Consider the following 14,644-nt stretch of genomic DNA (forward strand, 5'->3'; position numbering starts at 1 on the left):
AAGCCTCTACCAAGACGCTCCTAGAAACAATAGACTTGTATGGTAAAGTCGCAGGCTATAAAATTAATACCCAAAAGTTCATGGCCTTCCTATACTCAAATAATGAGAGACAAGAAATTGACATGAAAAAAGCAATCCTGTTCACAATCATGCCTCAGAATATCAAGTACCTCGGAATCAGCTTAACTAAAGAGGTAAAGAACCTGTACAAAGACAACCAAAAAACACTACTTCACAAAATAAAAGAAGACATGAAGAAATGAAAACATATCCCCTGCTCATGGATTGGGATCATTTATATTGTCAAAATGGCAATACTCCCCAAAGCATTATACAGATTCAATGCGATCCCTATAAGGATGCCCATGAAATTCTTCAAAGAAATGGATCAAACGCTCCTGAAATTCATATGGAACAACAACCCCCCACGAATAGCTAAAGCAATTCTTGGGAAAAAGAAGATGGAAGGCATCACCTTCCCAAACCTCAAACTCTACTACAAAGCAGTAATAATTAAAACAGCATGGTACTGGAGCAAAGGCAGAGCTGCAGACCAATGGAACAAGGTTGAAAATCCTTACACACACCGTCAAATATATGATCATCTAATATTTGATAAGGGAGCAAGAAATGTGAAGTGGAGCAAGGAAAGCCTCTTTAATAAATGGTGCTACATGCAAAAAAAAAATGGGCTCAGACCTCTACCTAACACCATGCACAAAAGTCAGATCAAAATGGATTAAAGACCTCAACATCAGACCAGAATCCATCGGGTACATTTAAGACAAAGTCAGCAAAACCCTCCACGACATTGAAGCTAAATGTATTTTCAACGATGACACACTACTGACCAAGCAAGTGGAAACAGATAAACAAATGGGACTATCTTAAACTAAGAGGCTTCTGAACCTCAAAAGAAACAGTGACCAGAATACAAAGACAATCTACAGAATGGGAAAGGATATTCACACGATACTCATCTGATAAGGCATTTATATCAAGGATATACGAGGCACTGGTTGAACTATGTAAGAAGAAAACGTCCATCCCCATCAGAAAATGGGGCAATGAAATGAACAGAAACTTTCTCAAAGAAGAAATCTGAATGACCAAAAGACACATGAAAAAATGCTCTTCATCACTAATCATCAGGGAGATGCAGATCAAAACAACAATGAGATATCATCTCACACCATAGAGACTGGCCCACATCCAAAAGAACAAAAGCAACCGGTGTTGTTGGCATGGATGTGGAGAGAAAGGGCTGCTCCTTCACTGCTGGTGGGAATGCCGACTGGTTCAGCCCTTTTGGAAAACAGTATGAACGGTTCTCAAAAAATTAGAAATTGAGCTCCCATTTGACCCAGCAATACCACTCCTGGGAATATATCCCGGAGATGCAAAAAAGTATAGTAGAAATGACATCTGCACTTGTATGTTCATTGTAGCACTGTTTGCAATGGCCAGAATCTGGAAAAAAACCCAAGTGCCCGAGAACAGATGACTGGTAAAAGAAACTTTGGTACATCTACACAATGGAATACTATACAGCTGTTAGAAAAGATGAAGTCATGAAATTTGCATATGGGTGGATCAACATGGGAAGTATCATGTTAAGTGAAATAAGTCAGAAAGAGAGGGACAGACATTGAAAGATTGTAGTCATTTGTGGAATATAAAGTAACAGAATAGGAGACTAACACCCAAGAATAGTAGAGATAAGTACCAGGAGGTTTGCTCCATAACTTGGAAGCCAGACTCACATGCTGAGGAAAAGGAAGCTCAGTTAAAGAAGGGACCACCAAGTGAAGGGTGTTTAGTGGACCTACTCGTGCCTAAAATACACTACAGACCAAACATGATGACCATTCAATATTGCATTGAAGACACAACACCCTAAAGGAAAGAGAGAGTGAAAGGGAATGCACCTGACACAGAGGTGGGGCAGGGGGAGGGTGGGGGAGATGGGCGGGATACTGGGAACATTGGTTGTGGAGAACAGGCAGTGGTGGAAGGATGCGGACTTGATCATTGTATGACTGAAACATAAGCACGAATGTTTGTAAGTCTGTAACTGTACCTCACAGTGATTCATTAAAAAATAAAAAAATAAAAAAATAGAGCCACACTATAAAATGCATGCACACATTCTCATATACAGATCCTACATTATTTAATTCACTTAGATATTCATTTATTTATTTATTTATTTAATTTTTGCTTTTGGGGTCACACCCAGCAATGTACAGGGGTTACTCTGGCTCTGAACTGAGGAATTACTCCTGGCAGTGCTCAGGGGACCATATGGGATGCTGGGAATCAAACCCAGGTCAGCTTGGTGCATGGCAAACATCCTACCTGATGTGATATAACTCCAGATCCTCACTTAGACATTTAAACTGAAAAAATATAACATTCAGTAGTTGGATAAAAGGCAGAAAGAATGCCAAAAAATGAATCTCAAGAGTTGAAAGTGTATCGATAATAAGGAAGTGGTTAATGATGTATAATTAAGCTGGGAGGCCTAAAATGTCTGTGGGATTTGGCTCTCCTGAGGTCACTGATGACCCTAACTCCAAGCAGTTTAAGTAGAAAACTTGGGATTTATGGTAGAGAAATCAATCCTCAGGGAATTGATGAGTGAACTAAAATGTAAATGAAAAAGTAGACATGAAGAAACACTTTGCTAAAAGAGCTTGACTATGACAATGGAGCAGAGAGATAGAGCAGTGTCTGAAAAGAGAGTCCAGGTCAACTCTGCAAGTATCAGTTCACTTGATGGAAATGGTCCACCAGACATGCTGTATTGCAGAAAATGATGTGAAAATCCAAGAAACATTGTTATTTTTAGAAAGTCAGGGCAATGGCTTCTAGGAAAGAATCAATACCTCTGAATTTCTCTAGCCAAGATCACCAACATTCTTCAGACAAAATACAATTACAAATTTTAATTCTTATTTTACTAGACACTGGTCTTGTTGATTATTTCTAAATGTATTTTCTAATTCTCCACTACCCAGCCACCGTCATGCTCCAGGCTGCTTTCCGGTAACTTGGGCCGAACCTCACAGAACCAGGTAAAGCAGAACTTTGCGACCTTAAACTGCAGGCTCAATGAGACCCGGAAACAAGATTTTCTGTCTGCCTCCTCCAATCTCCAGTGCTCCAGGGATCAAACCCAGACATCCCACCCTACTGGAGCCATATAAATACCTCACCGCTGACCTCCACTACTTCCACTACCCAGCCACTGCCACATTCCAGGCGACTTTCCGGACACACCATAAGACAATTAATAGTCATTTTCCATAATTTCTGCACCATATTTGATGGAATTCAAATATGGTGTGAACCATGGGAACACCTGTAAGGGCGATTGGAGGCCAGCCTAAAAGCCTCCATCCCTCTCAGAGAACCTGGCAAGCTACCAAGAGTACCCAGCCTGCATGGCAGAGCCTGACAAGCTACCCATGGTGTATTTGATATGCCAAAAATAGTAAGAACAATGGGCCTCATTCTCCTGACACCGAAAGAGCCCCCAATAGGGCATCGTTAAGAAGGATGAGCAAGGAGAGGCTAATAAAATCTCAGGGACGAACTAGGCTGCCAAAATAAAGAAAGACTAAAATGACTATACTTTCAATGCATGTACACTGGCATCAGAAGCATCCATCAAGGACCTGATGGTGCAAGTGCAGAAGATCAAATACGATATCACTGGTCTGACCGAAATGAGAAGGCATTGATCACATCATGCCATTATCGATACTGGAGAAGAACTGTTCCTCTGAACATGCCACAACAGAGGTGTCGGTGGCATCAGTGTCCTTAAAAACATGAACTTGGCCATGAGTATTGATTCATTTAAATACTTAACAACCTGAATTGAACAAATATGCTTGAACAGAGGTGGCTCTGAATCTGCCGGCAGTTTCTATCTTCGTTGTCTACATATAAACATCCAACTATGATGAAGAAGAAATTGAGAAGTTCTACATGGAGCTCGAGAAGTTCTATAAAGAAGACCACACCGTCTACAAGATCATTGTCAGTGACTTTAATGCCAAGATATGACTGAGAAGGTAGCCCAAAGAACCCTACATTGGGACTCATGGCCTAGAATGAAAGGAACAGGGTGAGAGATTGTCTGAGATCATCATGTCAATCAAGACCATCCATAGTAACTCACCGTTCCAGAAAGCCGAATATAAATATTGGACATGGTCCACAATGAAATTGACCACATAATATTCAATTGAAGGTTTTGCCTAAATGATGTTGCTGTTGTCCCAATTTTCCAAACGGGATCGGACCACCGTCTCCTTAGTGCAAAATTCTACTTCACGGAGCAGGGAGAAAGGTCATCAAAGTTTAAGTTTCAGAAAAGAACTCCCAGAATGACCACTAACTGGGAGCTCTTTGGCACTACTGCGGCAACGTGGGAAAATGCCATCATTGACAACATCGATGAGGAATATGATCAACTGGTTCAGCACCTCCATGACTGTACAGAGAATGCCAAGAGTGGGAAAGCCACAAACAGATGCTTGTCTATGGAAACTCTTGAGCTCATTTGCCAATGTGGTTTGGCATGAGCCTCAGGCAACCACAAGCTAACGTCCGAGCTTGCAAAGCTGTGCAGAGAAGCGACAAAGGAAGACCTCAAAGAGCGAAGAGCAGCAGTGTTGGCCGATGTGGCAAAATCTGGGAAAAGTATTCTCAATGCTTGCCTGTCGTTCGCCAACTAGAAGACTAAGATGACTGCCTTTCGAAGTCCTGATGGATCTATCACATCTTCCAGAAGGTCAATGGAGAGGATTATTCATGACTTCTACTCTGATTTCTTCGATAGCCACATCCACCTGCCCACATATCAAATCCTACAGGATGGATATGTTGTTCTAAACATCCTCCTTTCTGAAATCCAACACGCCATTTCGTCGGTAAAGACGCGTACAGCACCCAGTCCAGACAAGGTCAGACCCAAACACCCGAAGAATCTGCTGCCAGTACTCTTCAACACACTGGCTCAGCTCTTCACATGCTACCTGTCCATATGCAAGGTTCCATCCCAGTGGAAAAGCAGCAGGACCGTTCTGTTGTCCAAGAAGGGAGACATCCATGACATCAGCAACTATCGCCCAATCTGCCTGTTTTCTGTCGTCTACAAGTTATTCACTCGAGTCATGCTGAATAGAATAGGCAGAACACTAGACGAAGGACAACTATGTGAGCAAGCTGGGGTCCGAAAAGGATTCAGCAGGTTTGACCATATCCACATAATGACCAAGCTCATTGAAGTTTCGAGAGAGTTTAAGATGCCGCTCTAACGTTCATCTATTGAAAGAAGGCCTTCGATTCTGCTGAGACTGAAGTGGTCATAGAAGCCCTAGCCAAACAGGGTGTTCAAACTCAGTACATCAAAATCCTCTGCGAGCTGTATTACAGATTCACCACCAGGATCTCACCTTTCTACAAGGAAGTGATCATTGATGTAAAGAGAGGGGTTCAGCAGGATGATACCATTTCACTGAAATTCTTCAGTGCCACCCTCGAGAACATCATGTGTCGACTGGAATGGGAAGAAATGGGAGTGAAGATAGATGGTCGGCAACTACACCATCTCCACTTCACTGATGACATCATTCTAATAACAACAAACATTAGCCAAGAGGCACAAATGCTGGCCGACTTCGACCGTGAGTGTGGAAAGGTTGGACTGCAGCTGAATCTCATCAAAACAATGTTCATGAAAAATGAACTAGTCTTTGACATTCCATTTGCTCTCAACAGGATGAACATCTCTGAATACAGAGGTATGTGCACCTGTATTGATATGAACTCAATATGAGGAACAACTTGGCACCAGAATTTCACAGGAAGAAGAGATCAGTGTGGAATGCCTTCAAGAGCGTTGAAGAAGTGGTTAAGAGGACAAAAAAACCTCTGGCTCTGGGCATATCTTTTCGACTCCACTGTTCTACCTGCACTGACCTACACCTCAGAGACTTGGGCCCTATGAAAACAGGATGAAAAGGCTATTCAGGTATCCCAAAGAGCTATGCTTGTAGTATCACGTTTCACTCAAGTGAGAGAAAGAATCCAGATCCTACCTCTCTCAATGATCAAGAATCAGGGATGCTGTCTCATTTGCCGAGGCATCAAAAATCAGATGGGCCTGACATGGAATGCAATTCAGAGAGGACTGCTGTACTAGAGCTGTTACTGATTGGATTTCACGGGACGTCAAAAGACTGTGTGGCTGCCCACCTACGAGATGGTCAGACTTCTTTGTCAAAACCCTCAATGAATGGTTTGAGGCTCTTCGTGTTCCTGGAGCGAGCAGATACCATTGGGCTCCACTAGCACATGATAGGCATGAATGGGGATGTTACTGGTGCCCGCTCGAGCAAATCGAATATCAATGGAATGACAAGTGATACAAGTGATTTTCTAATGTATTTGGAGGCATCTCTCCACTGCCCATTCATTTTAAATGCACTTCAGAAACCCACCTCTGTTTCATTTTTTGCTAGATTTTTTGTTTTGTTTGGGGGCCATACCCCGTGATGCTCAGGGATTACTCCATGCTCTGTACTAAGAATTACTCCTGTTGGTGCTTAGGTAACCACATGGATGCCAGGGATCGAACTCAAGTCAGTTGCATGCAAGGAAAATGTACCCACTGTACTATTTCTCCAGCCCCTCTGCTTCATTTTTCTCCATTGATTTCACAAGTTCACCTAGTAATCTCTTTTAATCTTATGAGTAAACTATTCATTATATATCAGTGGCACTCAAACTGAATTTATATTCCAATTGCCTGATAAACATCTTCATCTAAATGCCTATAAGTTCCAAAGTTAATAAACCCAACACTCACTTCATTCTACAACCTTCTATCTTCTCAACTAATGACACAGTCAACAACCAGCTATTACACCCAGAAACCCTGTTCACACACCATTCCCTCTTTCTCCTCACCACTCGGATATACAGGACCTGGCCCTCTAATAAATTATTTAAAGGAATCATCATAGAATAAAGGATTGAAGTAAAATAAGATTTTTTTGAAGAAAGAAGCAAGATCATCCATTAACTACAGTTGAGAAATACTGAGCTGTGATAATAAACTATGCAATGAAGCAATAGCACTGACAATGATGACATTGTACTGGAAAATACCAGTAGAAAGACTGTTACTGAAGTTATCCTGACATAAACTCAAAAAACTGAAATGATCATGCTCATCTAGTAGTTTCTAAATTCACTCGCTGTTTAACAAGGTTATAGGTGAGAACAATTATGCTTTTTCCTTGGACTCTGATCTACCTAGGTTGTGAGAGAAATTTATTTGCAAGGTGGTGTCACCTCTATGTAAGAAAGGCATATACATTTCTCAAGAAAGAGTAACAGTGTGGTTACTTGTCTAAAAATATATATATATATATTAATGCTTGTAATGATGCACTAAAGTTGTCTGAACAAAAAATGCTTGAATTCAGAGATAAGGCTTAAAAATTTGGGAGCAGTGAGCAAAACTGTAAAAGTTTTTTTTTTAAATAATTGGAGTCAAATTTCTCTTTTAAAATTCTAAAATAGAGAAAGCATTAGATATCTATTTAAGTCAAGTCTGTTCATAAAAGAAGAAAAACAATTATTGATTGTCATTTTTGCTTTAAAATGCAACGTGTGGGTTTCTTTTCCAGAAACTCTCAAAAGTACATCAAATGATGAGGAATAGAAAACAATATTAACACTTATCATGCAGATTTGAGAACAATAATTTGCCTGAGCTGATGTCAGTATATTTTTACATTACAGACATGCTACCAAGTACTGTTTGATAGATGACAAGTGCCAATGTACTTTTCATTAGAAAATGTTTTCTCAATTTTTATTGATCAAAAGAATATAAAAAAATCTCTATTTGGAATTACTGAAGAAATTCGCTAAGCTAACCTTCTAGTCCATACACAGGACAGTACAAGTTCAAAGTTGAAATAAACAACATGAAAATTCAGTGTCAATTGCCAGGCACATGCATAGTTCCCTACTTGAAGCACTTCTTGGTATCTGTTGTTATGATGCTTATAAAAATATTGACTCTCAACGACCATGTTCATTGGATTGTCTTTAAACAAAAATGCCAGCCTGGGTGTAAAGCATAATCATGTGTATCTTTACCAAAAATCTCTAAAATGGAAAATGTGATAAAGAATGGTCTATTGAAAAATATTAAAAAACAAAGCAACTTATGGTGGGTACTTAATGGTTGCAAGAATGGAAATGATAAAAACAAGTCAGTGTGATCAAATAATTTTTGTAAGAGTAATTTAGCTATCTACCCTAGTAGTAGTAGGCAAAGGCAATGACTATTTTTATTTATTTATTTATTTTTATTTTTATTTATTTTTTATTTATTTTTTAACTAGTGAGTCACAGTGAGGGTATAGTTAAAGATTCGCACATTTTCGTGCTTGTTTTTCCCTCATGCAATGTTTAAGAGCTCATCCCTCCACCAGTGTCCATTTTCCACCACCCATGAACCCAATATCCCTCTCACCCCCCCAGTCCCATCCCCCCACCCCACCCCGCCTCTGTAGCGGGGCATTCCAATTTGGTATCTGTCTTTCCTTTTGGGTGTTGTGGTTTCAAATAAGGGTATTGAGTGGTCATCCTGTTCTGTCTCTAGTCTACTTTCAGCATGGCAATGACTATTTTTAAATAGGACAATTTTTAATTTCAGATGGAAGTTTTTTTTGAAGATTAAAAATTCTAGGTGTGGTCGTTTATACTTTTCTGATGGAAAGTACTAAAGAATAAAAGTGAGTATATAGCTTAAAATAAGATATACTTATCATCCAGCCTTTTCCACTTTTATGTCTGATATTAAGAATAGGGAGGGAGTCCACAATATATGGGGCCCCATGCGGCTGCAGTGAGAGGGAGGGAGGAGCAGAAGCCAAAACCAAGATAAAGAGAAGACAAAGGTGTAGAGCCCTTTTCCCGAATCATGGTAGCAAACATAATTCTAGATGATGAAGGTAAATTACCTTCTTATTTATTCTTTCTTAGAAATAAAGAATTTGATCAAAGCAATAATTTACTGGATCCAGGGAAGAAGAAACAGTAAGTCGATTAGATCAAATCACCATTGAATCTTAAAATTTTAAGGATGCTAGGGATTCATGACAAGAATACCAGGAATGAGTAACTTCTTTATATACGACATTCTTGTCTGTATTTGAATTTCAGCTCACAGTTTCCAAAAATTTGTTCATGGACACTTCCCTCTTCTAGGTCTCACAATAAAAAATTATACAAACACATCTGGATATGAAAAACTTTCTATTCATGGAACATTATCATCTTTTCCTAAAACAGATAGGCTATTAAGTGTAAATACCACAACCAGCATAATACTTTTTACCAGATAATTATCCAGCCCAGGTTCGATTCCTCCATCCCTCTTGGAGAGCCAGGCCAGCTATGGAGAGTATCCTGTCTGCATGGCAGAGCCTGGCAAGCTATCTGTGGTGTATTCGATGTGCCAAAAACAGTAATAACAAGTCTCACAATGGAGACATTACTGGTGACTGCTCAAGCAAATCAATGAGCAATGGGATGGCAGTGCTACAGTGCTACAAATTAATCATGAATGTCTACTTTCCTTACTCCAAGTTACTGTGATTGAAGTAGGGAAATGTCTTCTGTTTATTTTTTATTAATTGCTTTGCGTGCTATCTGTGATTTAGTTACTATGGACAATGTTCTAAATTTACTGGGAGCCTTCAATGAAGCTGTGTGTAGAGATTTCTAACCATCTGGGATATACCATCTAGGATGGATACAACCTGTATAAGGGATCACTCAACTTTCTAAGCAGGTATTTGACAGAGAATTTATAGCAAATATTTGAACAGAAGTATTAATACAGAAAAGGATGCAATTTGCTATAACATGGATGAAACTGAAGATATCATGTTAAATGAAGTAAGCCAGAAATGAAGGACAAACACAGGATGATATTACTTATATGTGGTATTTCGAGTAACTGGATAAGTATTTGCAATGGTTTAAAGGACGTATATCTAGTTTATTCTTGGCCCCAGAGTTTAGGGAGGAGAAAAAAAGAGTGGAAGGGAAGAGGAGGAGAGATAGATGAGAAGCAATGGGGCAGGGGTCAAAGGAACTTAGATACATGGGTGGTTTTAAAGAATGACAAAACTAAATATCCAAACCACTGAGTCAATAACACTGAAATCACAATACCCAAATTTCTAATAACCAAGTTCAAAAGGTGTATGTTAAGATGGCAGGCTGGATCTTGGGTGGGGTGGGGTAGGAAAGGGAATCTGGAGTGAAGTTGACACTGGTGGTGGGACTGGTGATAGAATATTGTATGTCTATTCCTACTGTGAATAACTTTTTAATTCAAGGAGCTTTAACAAAACAAAATCAGGAGAATTTTTTTAATTGCAAATTATAGCCAATAACTGAAAAATAAAATAAAAGGTAAAAGAACACACCCCAAATCAAAAATGATTTTAGTGAGTAAATGGTTTTCTTGAGATAGGTGAGTCTTTTTAGCAAATTAATTGAAACTGAGATAAAAATGCTGAGAAACTCTTTACAGCCAGCCACTATGAATCACAAGTAGTGGTAGAACCTGGGTACCTGGGTTTGAGAATGGTCTCTGAAGTAGTGGGAACTCTTAGGAGGCTGAGTATTGATCAGTGGGATCTGATGCTATATCAGAAATTTTGGACACTCTGGTGGAATCTGAAATTTGTACATTGGTTTAGAAAGTTTCTATGTACACTGAAATTGGAATTAGCTCTGGGAACCTGAAATTAACATTGAGGGTACAAACACAGGGTAGGTAAATTTTGATGAGTAAGAAGAAAAGGTGACTTCCATGATCCAGGCAGTTCCTGCTTGCAAGAGCCCCATGCTGGAGACACACTTAACCATAAAAACGTTAACAAATATACCAAAGAAGTGATAACTCCAAGATGATACCAATACCATAATGTCAGTTTTTAGTATCTCAAGTTGCAGACCTTAAACTCTAAGATATCATTTTACTGAATTGCTGCCTTTTAATACTAAACACTGTCATTCTGAAATTTTATTAAGTTACTTTCTAAAACTTTTACCCTGCACTATAAATTTATAATATTTTTGAAGTAGAAAATAGCTTCGTTGGGTGCCTATACAAGCATGCTATTAGGCCATCTATTTATCTGATATATTCCAAATTTTATAAGTCCCATGACAAATTTACAATTCTATGTTCTAGGTGAAAATATGTTCTGTAATTACTTAATCACCTTATCAAGTATCTTGACTGTATGTAATTAAATTCAAAATTTTAATCTTACTACTAAACATGGTAGAGATATACTCTTCCTGTATATGTACATTACATGTGCATATACATACATATATTTGTTTTATTTTATTTGGGAGGTAGGGAGGCCACACTGTCAGTACTCAGGGGTTATGCCTGAGTTATGGGTTATGTTCAGAGATCACTCTTGGAAGGTCTCAGAGAAGCATATGGGATCCCTGAGATCAAAGCTGGGTTGGCTGCATGCAAGGCAAGCACCCTACAGGCTGCGTATATCCCTCCAGTTCCAATACAGATGTACATATTTATGTATATAATAATCCATTAAAACAGAAATATTTCAAAAGGATATCTAGAAATGCCCATAAGCATTGTGAGATCCAAATAAACATTCAGTAGCTGTGTAATAGTCACCCTAAGTGATTTCTGGAAGACACAACTTATAAGTTCTATTAAATTATTGAAGGATTAAGTCCTAAAATATGATTTGAAGAACAACTGCACTAGGTGTATTTAGAAAGTAACAGTCACACTTCCCTTTAGTTCTACCATATGGCATCTGTGCTTATTCCCAACATACTCAATTTCTCCAGTGACTAGAGCAAAGGCAGAAACATTAGAAGAAGATTAAATAATAATGAAATATATGAGAGCCCATTTAGCTATGTGTGCTGTTTGGCGGGTGTTCATATAATTCCTGATTATCAGTATACCCCAGGGACTATTGAAGGTTCATTAATATAATTTTAGACTAGAGTATCTTTGGAGATCATAGAGTCCAATTCCCTTAGTTTACAGATGACAAAACTAAGACAAAAAGGGTTAGAGTGACTCATACATTGTCACATAACCTTTTACTGGCTTGATAACAGACTTAAAATTTATCTAGCAATCAGTCACTTTTGGTCAACATCTGGGTCAGGGGAGCGAAGAATAAAATATTGGGCTCATACTCAAATTTCCCCTTCCAGCTCCAATATTGATCTAGCATAACCAGAAATTATTTATCTTTTGAGTTCTAATCTTATTAGCTGTGGTGGCACCACAACTGTCTGGCACCAGTGTGGTCTATGGTCAATGTCAGAAAAAGTTGACATGATGCTGAGGATTTTTGCATTCTGAATTAGTAAACCAGAAAAAAAGATGCACTTCTCAAACATAACTTAATGAGGCAGACTGCCAATTTTTCTAATATAACCCGAACTATAATGATAAAATCTGTAATTTAATTAGTTTATTGCAAATGAAAACGTTCTATCTACACCATTATTTGAAAGCACTATGATTTTATTGATTTCCAACTCAGCTAAAATATCAGAAGAAACTTCTTAAAAGTCCATTTAAAAATCTTTATACTTTGTATTAAGAGGAAACTGTTAAAATAAATCACATTTTTAGCTTGCATTATATAATATTATTTTGGTTCAATTTGATATATTCTTTTGGTCATCAGCATAGCATTCTGAAATAAAGAGGATACTTTACATAACAAAATTACAAAAATCACTCATGTAAGTCAGCTTAACTACACTCAGACACATGCACTCATGCACTCAGACACATCTTAAAGGAATCCAAGGAAGTTATATGTATGGACTTGAGTGATTCACTTTTCTTTGAACTCAGCATTCCTTCCGATGAAATGTTGAATTCTGTGTGATTTAATTTTATTTATTTATTTTTAGCGAAGTTAATATGGTTTTTATTGAGAAAATTTAGAATTTAGAGAAGTGAGGGGGTGAAAGAACGGAGTGGGGGATTGGTATTCGAGAGAGAATATGGGTTTCTCCAGAAGGGGGAAAAAAAGGCAAAATCTGTATGATTTTAAAGACTTGCTCCAGCTCTAAAATTTTGAGCATGACTCTATGTCAATAACTTTGTCCTTATATGAAGTCAACATCAAAGTAGTATACCGCACAAGCAACATTTAAACTAGATTACCAAGAGTGAGTTAAGAATTAACAGTGACTGCTTCCCGTTCCCCCCCTCGCCAAGATGGCGCTACAGGTGGCTCAGGACGTGCAGGTGGTGCATTTGGAGTTGGATGTCTTCCTTGTGTACCTCAATGCTCCCTGAGCACTGAGAAGGAGGAGGTGAGAGGGCTATGCATCGGGGAGTTGAATGATGACACAAGCCCCCAAAGGAGTGACTTGAAATTTGCGTACAGTGGATCTGACCCTCACACAGTTACTGAAAAGGGTGACACCATCAGAATCGTTCACATGCATTCTGTCATCATCCTGCGCCATCCTGACAAGAGGAAGGACCAAGTGGACATTTCTTCTGAGCAGTTGTCTGCTGCCTCCACAGAGGCAGAGATATTAGCTGAACTGACAGGTCGTTTCCATGAGAGTGGCGGGCTGGTATCATTCCCACCCTCACATAACTGTTTGGCTTTCTTATGTTGATGTTCGAACACAGGCCATATGCCAAATGATGGATCAAGGCTTTGTGGGACTTATTTTTTTCCTGTTTCACAGAAGATAAAAACACAAAGACTGGCCGGGTACTCTACACTTGCTTTCAATCCATACAGGCCCAGAAGAACTTAGAGTATGAGCGAGTTGAAATCCCTATCCATACTGTACCTCATGTGACCATTGGGAAAGTGTGCCTTGAATCAGCAGTAGAGCTGCCCAAAACCCTGTGCCAGGAGAAGCAGGATGCAGCTAGGAGGATCCACAGTCTTACACATCTGGACCGAGTAACCAAGATCCATAATGGTTCATTGTTTATCAGAACCTGTGCAATCAGATGTCAGCAGTCAGTGGGCCTCTTTTACAGTGGTTGGAGGACAGACTGGAGCAAAACCAGCAGCTCTTGCAGGAATTGCAACAAGAAAAGGAAGTGCTGATGCAAGAACTCTCTTCTTTGGAATAAAGTAGGAGACTAAACGGGGAACTGTGAGAAGACACAGGTGTAAAGTTAAATAAGCCACGTGCATTTATAGAAGATAAAGTTGAAGGATTCACATTATCTCACTTCCAGACTTGTTATTAAAGCTACAGTAATCAAGAAAGTGTGGCATATGCTCAATTGATTTTGACAAAGCTACAAAAACCATCCAGGGGAGGAGACAGTCATTTGAATTAATGATTCTGGAGCAGTTGGACATCCACAGGCTTAAATATGAACTTTTACCAAAGCCTCACACCTTATGTACAGATTAGCTCACAGTCTATTATAGACTTCAATGTAACATATAAAAGTATAAGTATACAACTCTCTAAAAATTCCTGGAAAATCTTCAGGACCTTGAGTTATGCAACAAGTTCTTGACCTTTACCC

At 39.0% G+C, this 14,644-nt stretch overlaps 1 protein-coding gene and 1 pseudogene across 4 annotated transcripts in view; one reads left to right on the plus strand and one right to left on the minus strand.

Annotated features, from left to right (window-relative positions):
* HS3ST5 (heparan sulfate-glucosamine 3-sulfotransferase 5) overlaps positions 1-14,644 on the minus strand; it is a 330,509-nt gene that overhangs the window by 223,349 nt on the left and 92,516 nt on the right. The gene's annotated exons all lie outside the window — the stretch shown is intronic.
* LOC101540804 (lys-63-specific deubiquitinase BRCC36-like) lies at positions 13,352-14,236 on the plus strand (annotated as a pseudogene).

The sequence above is a fragment of the Sorex araneus genome, chromosome 4 (genome assembly GCF_027595985.1).
Source record: "Sorex araneus isolate mSorAra2 chromosome 4, mSorAra2.pri, whole genome shotgun sequence".
Taxonomy (NCBI): Eukaryota; Metazoa; Chordata; class Mammalia; order Eulipotyphla; family Soricidae; genus Sorex; species Sorex araneus.